The following is a 10005-nucleotide window of genomic DNA, read 5'->3' as shown; positions in this document are numbered from 1 at the left end:
GCTGCCACACCCAGCTGACATAGAACCTTTGTCACAATGCCCGCTACCGTGGCGAGGATGCGGTGACTCTGCAGGTGACAGGGACACTGCAGGACTTGGTGTCAGCTCAGCAATATCTCACTTCCCCAAAGAAGCGGAATTCTGCAAATTGCTGCCTTTGCTCTTGAAAGGATGTCATCAGGTGGGTGTTTTGGTGTAATACACTGAAAACAGAGCAGAAACTGTGAAATATTCCCATGATATGCATGGTCCCTGCCCCAAAGCACCATGACTCAGCCTAAGGAGATCTGCAGCTTATTTTTTTGTACTGCCAGCAGATTGTGGAAGTACAGTATAAAAGCCATCCTTATGGAGAGATCTTCGTATTTTAGGCTTAGCCTAAGTGTCTCAAGTAGCTGGGGTTTTTGCTTGGGCCTAATCCATACGGTCTTATGGCTTTCCTCCTAGTCTGAAGACGGATGTGCTAGAAACTATAAAGCAAAAAAATGTCCCGCAGCCTAGCCTTGCCTTGCCTGTCCTTGCCTGTCCTTGCCTTGCCTTATTTCCTTCTCATCCTGTTCTCTGTCCCATCCTCTCTCACTAACCTTTCGTCTCGCTGCATGTCTCTTCTTTCCTTTTCTCTCACTCTCCTGCTTCCTGCCTCTTTTCTTGCAATTCCTCCATCTCACTCCTGCAGCCCAACACTCCTTTATATTCTTCCTTCCCTTTCTCCTGCTCCCTTCGCTTTCTCCCTCTCTCCCATATCTTGCTCCCCGACTTGTCTCTGGGAGACTTTGGGCCAAATTGGCCCCACGTCTGGGCATGGTTTGACAAGTTTTCAGAGGCCTGGCTGGTGAGAGCAGGGACAGCAGGCAGTGACAGACCCAGGGCTGACAGGCCCCTCATCCCCTAGGGGGCGCCTGGCTGCCACACCCAGCTGACATAGAACCTTTGTCACAATGCCCGCTACCGTGGCGAGGATGCGGTGGCTCTGCAGGTGACAGGGACACTGCAGGACTTGGTGTCAGCTCAGCAATATCTCACTTCCCCAAAGAAGCGGAATCCTGCAAATTGCTGCCTTTGCTCTTGAAAGGATGTCATCAGGTGGGTGTTTTGGTGTAATACACTGAAAACAGAGCAGAAACTGTGAAATATTCCCATGATATGCATGGTCCCTGCCCCAAAGCACCATGACTCAGCCTAAGGAGATCTGCAGCTTATTTTTTTGTACTGCCAGCAGATTGTGGAAGTACAGTATAAAAGCCATCCTTATGGAGAGATCTTCGTATTTTAGGCTTAGCCTAAGTGTCTCAAGTAGCTGGGGTTTTTGCTTGGGCCTAATCCATACGGTCTTATGGCTTTCCTCCTAGTCTGAAGACGGATGTGCTAGAAACTATAAAGCAAAAAAATGTCCCGCAGCCTAGCCTTGCCTTGCCTGTCCTTGCCTGTCCTTGCCTTGCCTTATTTCCTTCTCATCCTGTTCTCTGTCCCATCCTCTCTCACTAACCTTTCGTCTCGCTGCATGTCTCTTCTTTCCTTTTCTCTCACTCTCCTGCTTCCTGCCTCTTTTCTTGCAATTCCTCCATCTCACTCCTGCAGCCCAACACTACTTTTTATTCTTCCTTCCCTTTCTCCTGCTCCCTTTGCTTTCTCCCTCTGTCCCATATCTTGCTCCCCGACTTGTCTCTGGGAGTCTTTGGGCCAAATTGGCCCCACGTCTGGGCATGGTTTGACAAGTTTTCAGAGGCCTGGCTGGTGACAGCAGGGCCAGTAGGCAGTGACAGGCCCTGGGCTGACAGGCTCCCCATCCCCTCGGGGGCGCCTGGCTGCCACACCCAGCTGACATAGAACCTTTGTCACAATGCCCGCTACCGTGGCGAGGATGCGGTGACTCTGCACGTGACAGGGACACTGCAGGACTTGGTGTCAGCTCAGCAATATCTCACTTCCCCAAAGAAGCGGAATTCTGCAAATTGCTGCCTTTGCTCTTGAAAGGATGTCATCAGGTGGGTGTTTTGGTGTAATACACTGAAAACAGAGCAGAAACTGTGAAATATTCCCCTGATATGCATGGTCCCTGCCCCAAAGCACCATGACTCAGCCTAAGGAGATCTGCAGCTTATTTTTTTGTACTGCCAGCAGATTGTGGAAGTACAGTATAAAAGCCATCCTTATGGAGAGATCTTCGTATTTTAGGCTTAGCCTAAGTGTCTCAAGTAGCTGGGGTTTTTGCTTGGGCCTAATCCATACGGTCTTATGGCTTTCCTCCTAGTCTGAAGACGGATGTGCTAGAAACTATAAAGCAAAAAAATGTCCCGCAGCCTAGCCTTGCCTTGCCTGTCCTTGCCTGTCCTTGCCTTGCCTTATTTCCTTCTCATCCTGTTCTCTGTCCCATCCTCTCTCACTAACCTTTCGTCTCGCTGCATGTCTCTTCTTTCCTTTTCTCTCACTCTCCTGCTTCCTGCCTCTTTTCTTGCAATTCCTCCATCTCACCCCTGCAGCCCAACACTACTTTTTATTCTTCCTTCCCTTTCTCCTGCTCCCTTCGCTTTCTCCCTCTGTCCCATATCTTGCTCCCCGACTTGTCTCTTGGAGACTTTGGGCCAAATTGGCCCCACGTCTGGGCATGGTTTGACAAGTTTTCAGAGGCCTTTCTGGTGAGAGCAGGGACAGCAGGCAGTGACAGGCCCGGGGCTGACAGGCTCCCCATCCCCTAGGGGGCGCCTGGCTGCCACACCCAGCTGACATAGAACCTTTGTCACAATGCCCGCTACCGTGGCGAGGATGCGGTGACTCTGCAGGTGACAGGGACACTGCAGGACTTGGTGTCAGCTCAGCAATATCTCACTTCCCCAAAGAAGCGGAATTCTGCAAATTGCTGCCTTTGCTCTTGAAAGGATGTCATCAGGTGGGTGTTTTGGTGTAATACACTGAAAACAGAGCAGAAACTGTGAAATATTCCCATGATATGCATGGTCCCTGCCCCAAAGCACCATGACTCAGCCTAAGGAGATCTGCAGCTTATTTTTTTGTACTGCCAGCAGATTGTGGAAGTACAGTATAAAAGCCATCCTTATGGAGAGATCTTCGTATTTTAGGCTTAGCCTAAGTGTCTCAAGTAGCTGGGGTTTTTGCTTGGGCCTAATCCATACGGTCTTATGGCTTTCCTCCTAGTCTGAAGACGGATGTGCTAGAAACTATAAAGCAAAATAATGTCCCGCAGCCTAGCCTTGCCTTGCCTGTCCTTGCCTGTCCTTGCCTTGCCTTATTTCCTTCTCATCCTGTTCTCTGTCCCATCCTCTCTCACTAACCTTTCGTCTCGCTGCATGTCTCTTCTTTCCTTTTCTCTCACTCTCCTGCTTCCTGCCTCTTTTCTTGCAATTCCTCCATCTCACTCCTGCAGCCCAACACTACTTTTTATTCTTCCTTCCCTTTCTCCTGCTCCCTTCGCTTTCTCCCTCTCTCCCATATCTTGCTCCCCGACTTGTCTCTGGGAGACTTTGGGCCAAATTGGCCCCACGTCTGGGCATGGTTTGACAAGTTTTCAGAGGCCTGGCTGGTGACAGCAGGGACAGCAGGCAGTGACAGGCCCGGGGCTGACAGGCCCCTCATCCCCTAGGGGGCGCCTGGCTGCCACACCCAGCTGACATAGAACCTTTGTCACAATGCCCGCTACCGTGGCGAGGATGCGGTGACTCTGCAGGTGACAGGGACACTGCAGGACTTGGTGTCAGCTCAGCAATATCTCACTTCCCCAAAGAAGCGGAATTCTGCAAATTGCTGCCTTTGCTCTTGAAAGGATGTCATCAGGTGGGTGTTTTGGTGTCATACACTGAAAACAGAGCAGAAACTGTGAAATATTCCCATGATATGCATGGTCCCTGCCCCAAAGCACCATGACTCAGCCTAAGGAGATCTGCAGCTTATTTTTTTGTACTGCCAGCAGATTGTGGAAGTACAGTATAAAAGCCATCCTTATGGAGAGATCTTCGTATTTTAGGCTTAGCCTAAGTGTCTCAAGTAGCTGGGGTTTTTGCTTGGGCCTAATCCATACGGTCTTATGGCTTTCCTCCTAGTCTGAAGACGAATGTGCTAGAAACTATAAAGCAAAAAAATGTCCCGCAGCCTAGCCTTGCCTTGCCTGTCCTTGCCTGTCCTTGCCTTGCCTTATTTCCTTCTCATCCTGTTCTCTGTCCCATCCTCTCTCACTAACCTTTCGTCTCGCTGCATGTCTCTTCTTTCCTTTTCTCTCACTCTCCTGCTTCCTGCCTCTTTTCTTGCAATTCCTCCATCTCACCCCTGCAGCCCAACACTACTTTTTATTCTTCCTTCCCTTTCTCCTGCTCCCTTCGCTTTCTCCCTCTGTCCCATATCTTGCTCCCCGACTTGTCTCTTGGAGACTTTGGGCCAAATTGGCCCCACGCCTGGGCATGGTTTGACAAGTTTTCAGAGGCCTTGCTGGTGAGAGCAGGGACAGCAGGCAGTGACAGGCCCGGGGCTGACAGGCCCCTCATCCCCTAGGGGGCGCCTGGCTGCCACACCCAGCTGACATAGAACCTTTGTCACAATGCCCGCTACCGTGGCGAGGATGCGGTGACTCTGCACGTGACAGGGACACTGCAGGACTTGGTGTCAGCTCAGCAATATCTCACTTCCCCAAAGAAGCGGAATTCTGCAAATTGCTGCCTTTGCTCTTGAAAGGATGTCATCAGGTGGGTGTTTTGGTGTAATACACTGAAAACAGAGCAGAAACTGTGAAATATTCCCATGATATGCATGGTCCCTGCCCCAAAGCACCATGACTCAGCCTAAGGAGATCTGCAGCTTATTTTTTTGTACTGCCAGCAGATTGTGGAAGTACAGTATAAAAGCCATCCTTATGGAGAGATCTTCGTATTTTAGGCTTAGCCTAAGTGTCTCAAGTAGCTGGGGTTTTTGCTTGGGCCTAATCCATACGGTCTTATGGCTTTCCTCCTAGTCTGAAGACGGATGTGCTAGAAACTATAAAGCAAAAAAATGTCCCGCAGCCTAGCCTTGCCTTGCCTGTCCTTGCCTGTCCTTGCCTTGCCTTATTTCCTTCTCATCCTGTTCTCTGTCCCATCCTCTCTCACTAACCTTTCGTCTCGCTGCATGTCTCTTCTTTCCTTTTCTCTCACTCTCCTGCTTCCTGCCTCTTTTCTTGCAATTCCTCCATCTCACTCCTGCAGCCCAACACTCCTTTATATTCTTCCTTCCCTTTCTCCTGCTCCCTTCGCTTTCTCCCTCTGTCCCATATCTTGCTCCCCGACTTGTCTCTTGGAGACTTTGGGCCAAATTGGCCCCACGTCTGGGCATGGTTTGACAAGTTTTCAGAGGCCTGTCTGGTGAGAGCAGGGACAGCAGGCAGTGACAGGCCCGGGGCTGACAGGCTCCCCATCCCCTAGGGGGCGTCTGGCTGCCACACCCAGCTGACATAGAACCTTTGTCACAATGCCCGCTACCGTGGCGAGGATGCGGTGACTCTGCAGGTGACAGGGACACTGCAGGACTTGGTGTCAGCTCAGCAATATCTCACTTCCCCAAAGAAGCGGAATTCTGCAAATTGCTGCCTTTGCTCTTGAAAGGATGTCATCAGGTGGGTGTTTTGGTGTAATACACTGAAAACAGAGCAGAAACTGTGAAATATTCCCATGATATGCATGGTCCCTGCCCCAAAGCACCATGACTCAGCCTAAGGAGATCTGCAGCTTATTTTTTTGTACTGCCAGCAGATTGTGGAAGTACAGTATAAAAGCCATCCTTATGGAGAGATCTTCGTATTTTAGGCTTAGCCTAAGTGTCTCAAGTAGCTGGGGTTTTTGCTTGGGCCTAATCCATACGGTCTTATGGCTTTCCTCCTAGTCTGAAGACGAATGTGTGTCGGGGATTGGCTCAAGGAGCACAGACATGAGTCCACCAAGCAACTGTACGAGCAGAGCCCATTTTAGTTGACATAAGTTGGTCTTAGTTAGCTTGTCTATTAGGCCGTGGGAAAGGGGGGAACGGAAAAGTACTAACTAAGGCAGGGTCAGGATATTTTTGAAGAGATAAGAGTCAGAAGAATGTGGGATTCGCATAGCTAGCTAAACCCAAGTAGGTGGAGTAAGTAAATGTGCTTAGCCTATTAGATAGAGACAAGTATGCATAATTATGGTATTTGGTATAAATGCACGCCATCTCGGGCAATAAAGTTGAAGTATGCTTTATCACTCATATAGAGTCGGCTGCATTTCTTCCTCCGTCCGCTCGGGTCTGGAACTCTGATGGGATTTCTCTCTGCAATTGGCGCCCGAACCGGGGATCCGAAGCGGCAGATAGAAGCAAAAGGCGCCGGGAGAGCAGCGACCGGCGGGCAAGAGCGACCGAACACTGTGCTGCGGTTTGTCGACTCCGAAGCCTGAACCGACTGAATTTCGCCAGTGCTGGGCTACAGGAAACAAGGGCTGCAAGAGGTCTCTTAATTTAGCAAGAGGTACCGTACTAAAGTGATGAATAACGGAGAAATAGATTAAAAATGATGAATAACGGAGAAATATATAATAGAGAAACGGATTAAAAGTGATAGATAACAGAGAAACGGATTAAAAGTGATAGATAACAGAGAAACGGATTAAAAGTGATGAATAACGGAGAAACGGGTTAAAATGATGAATAACAGATAAATGGATTTAGAAGTAGCCCTAGATTTATTACAAAGCTTTTTAGAAAAGCGGGGGGTTGATTATAGTTGCGTTAAACAGCTAGCTGGTCTAGTAGCAACGGGGAAAACTAAGGGGTGTTTTCAGGATCCTGATTTATTGTTTGATGAAGGAGAGTGGAGGAAATTGGGGCATGTGTTGTGGGATATGGTCATAGACGAGGATAAAACAGCTAAGAAACTGATGAAACCGTGGAGGGAAGTAATTAATAATATTAAGCGTTATAAAGTGGAAAAGAATTTAGCCGCGGTAGCTTCACAGAAACTCGGCAAAATGGAGCCTTACGCTCCGCCGATGGAAACGGGCATATCTGCGTTATCAGCGAAGAACCTTAAAAGACTATTAACTTGGTGCAGAGGCAATAGGTATCCTGCTGACCTGTCAGGAGTTTTTCAAATAGAGACTTGGAAAAAGATGGGAACTGTGTTGTGGAAGGCAATTAGTCAACGCGAAAGATATATTCTCGGCCTTGTAACCATCTGGAAACTGATAAATACTACAGTGAAGCAATTAAAACCTGAAAAGACTGTTACGAGCATTAGTGACTCAAAACTTGAACTTTGGGACAGTATAGAGCAGAAATTATGGGATAAAGTCAGCAATGGAGATACAGAAGCTAAATCATTAGTAACTACATGGAAGCTTGAACGGTCTGCTGCTGCCGGAATTTTTGCAGCGTTGCAGCCTGATAAGTATCCTGAAAGTTGTGGTGAAGTTCACCCGGTTTGTGTCTGCGATACCCTCCCTATTCCATCCCCTGCTGTGCTTTCGGCACCCCCGATGGTTCAGCAGTCCGGGGCAGGGGGAGGAACAATGCCAAACGGTTAGCCTCCTGTACCATCATCTAACCCTGGTGAGAACAGCAAGTCCAGAGGATTGGTGTCAGACAACTTACTCAAAGAACCTGTGAAAGCTGAGAATGCTAAAGTCGTAAACAAGTGTACTATCAGTCCTTTTACCAATTTTACCAATCTGCTTTTCCTGCATTTTAACCCTCTAACTTCCACAAGAGAACAGAAGAAGTCACTGAAAATAGAACTGGACAACAGAACTGTGTGACAGATTAGATCAGCTAACAGCAAGTGAATCTGACAGTCGGCAATGTGGTCATGATAATCGTGACGGGAAAAAGGGTGCTCCTGGGGACTCAGGGTATAAAACTTAGAAGTTAAGGAAGCACTGGTTTTGGAATTAGCAGTAGAGAATGCTAAAGTTTGCTATCAACATGTTATTTGCGAGTTTTACAGTGCATATTATGTGCTGCTGTTTATTGCCTCTCTGAAAGTCAAGCAGCTTGTCAGGAATGTGAGTTAATTGTTTTACTGGTTGTTGTTAGAATTGTTTCTTTGTGGTATAAGTGCACCGTAAAACTTTCTCTCCACTTTTCCCACTCACGCTGCAAGCAGCCCTGTGCTTTTCCGTGGGGTCAGAAATTACTGTTTTCAGTTGTGTTCATAAAAAATCGGTATTGGGAGGTGTTTCAAAACATAGGGAAGCACTTGGAAATATGAGGAAAGAAGATCTTGTAAAATATTGTAATTAATGGTGGCTGCTGTGTAAGTTAAATGATTGGGAAAAGTGTCCGGGGAATAGAATCTTGAAGTATAACACCTTATTGAAATTTTTGTTGTTTTTAGGGCGAGAAGAGTAAGACAAAATAAATCCCTACAAGAGATCATTAAATCATTTCAGACAGCTGAGAGAGAGTTAACTGATAACATGCAGGTCACAGTAAACTTGCCGAAGTCTGCACAATGTTTTCCTTATTAGCCTGCTTTCTTTGTGGGTATCTGTTTAAGCATGTTGCAATTTTGGTAGGTCTTTGTTATATGGTACAGTAAGTTCACAGACTGTTAAATCATGAGAATCGGTTGACTCAAAAGGTGCGTTTTGTGATAGTACAAAAGATCATGAGTAATTTAGTTCCTTACTGCGTGAATGTGATGTTAAGATTTTATGTGTAGTAGCTGTTATATTTTTTCCTAGAGTACTAGCTTTATTCCAATATCCAGACTTGCGCAACTCTGTGACAGGCTGTCTCTCATCTCGGTGCGCTAAATTTGGCCTTTTTGTATGCACATCAAGTAAAGAATCCTGGTTTTAGAATAACAGTTGTAGCGCACCAGATGAGACACTAATAAAAGGCCTTGCCCAGTCCAGCTTGCTGCGGGGGGGGGGCGGATGCCAAATGGGGCTCCAGCGCGCACTGACCCATTTTGTCAGGGAGACCCAGAGGTATCTCCACCTGGCTGAGCAGTAAGCGGTTCAAGGTGCAATGCAAAAAATTGAAATATTGTCTTAAATTGGTGTAAGTGTGATCCATCTGCTTATTTGAACTTGGTATATGGTTTTCGTATCTGAGCTCAGTATTTTAGTTTGCATATTCATATTCGGTACCAAAAGAATCTTGTTTGGGGAGATAATTATAATGGGAACCGGTTCCACTGCTAAAATTCCACCTTGCTCCCCCTTAGGATGCATCCTTACACATTAAAGTAATCGCTTATATTGTTAGAAAAGCATTTAAATTGTTAAAATACTATGATAGATGTGAACTTGGGGTATTGTATGAAGTTATGAAGTTGTATTTAAAGGTTGCTGGAATGTGAACTGATTTGGATCTAGGACAATAGAATAATGGATTTATGTTTATTATACTGGTTTATACTGTTTTTTTTGACATCTCTAAATTGTAAAAGGTAAATGGAGCTAAGGAATGTGACTATTGCTGAGCTACTTGAAATTGCATATAAAGTGTATTATGGCTGAAATGAAATGGGAAAACAAAAGAGCAAAATATCCCAGGCCTGTGTGCAGCTCATTGTAACTGAGAAGTTTCCCAGAGCCTCCTACTTCGTACCAGCCAGTATGCCAGCTGCGTGACCCTGGTTATATCTACACTGCACAGAAAGAAAAAACAACTGGAAAAACCTGGCTGCCTGCTTTTAAAGCAGTGAAAGGGGGGGTTCTCTCTCCCCCCACTGCAGCGATGTAATAGAATGGAGCCGTTCGAGGGTGAAGTTTAAAGGCATCCTGAGCAGACCCATAGTTTTAATTAAACTGGACAATTAAACCAAAAATTTGTTGATGGACTTATCCTATGGTAATTAATTGTACGAGACTTCTTAGTAAATTCACCATGCTAGTTTTTGAGGGCATGGGAGACAACGAAAGAAAGGCCGTTTTTTGAGACAAACGGAATGCCAGATATGGAACAAAGTTTTAATACGTGAATTCTTGTATTTGCCTAAAAGTCCTATACCTCTCTTGGGTCAGGATTTGTTAAGTAAATTGTAAGCTCAAATAACGT

This window comes from Columba livia, unplaced genomic scaffold (assembly GCF_036013475.1).
Source record: "Columba livia isolate bColLiv1 breed racing homer unplaced genomic scaffold, bColLiv1.pat.W.v2 Scaffold_105, whole genome shotgun sequence".
Taxonomy (NCBI): domain Eukaryota; kingdom Metazoa; phylum Chordata; class Aves; order Columbiformes; family Columbidae; genus Columba; species Columba livia.
The sequence above is the reverse complement of the archived record's forward strand: the minus strand, read 5'-3'. Positions refer to the sequence as shown.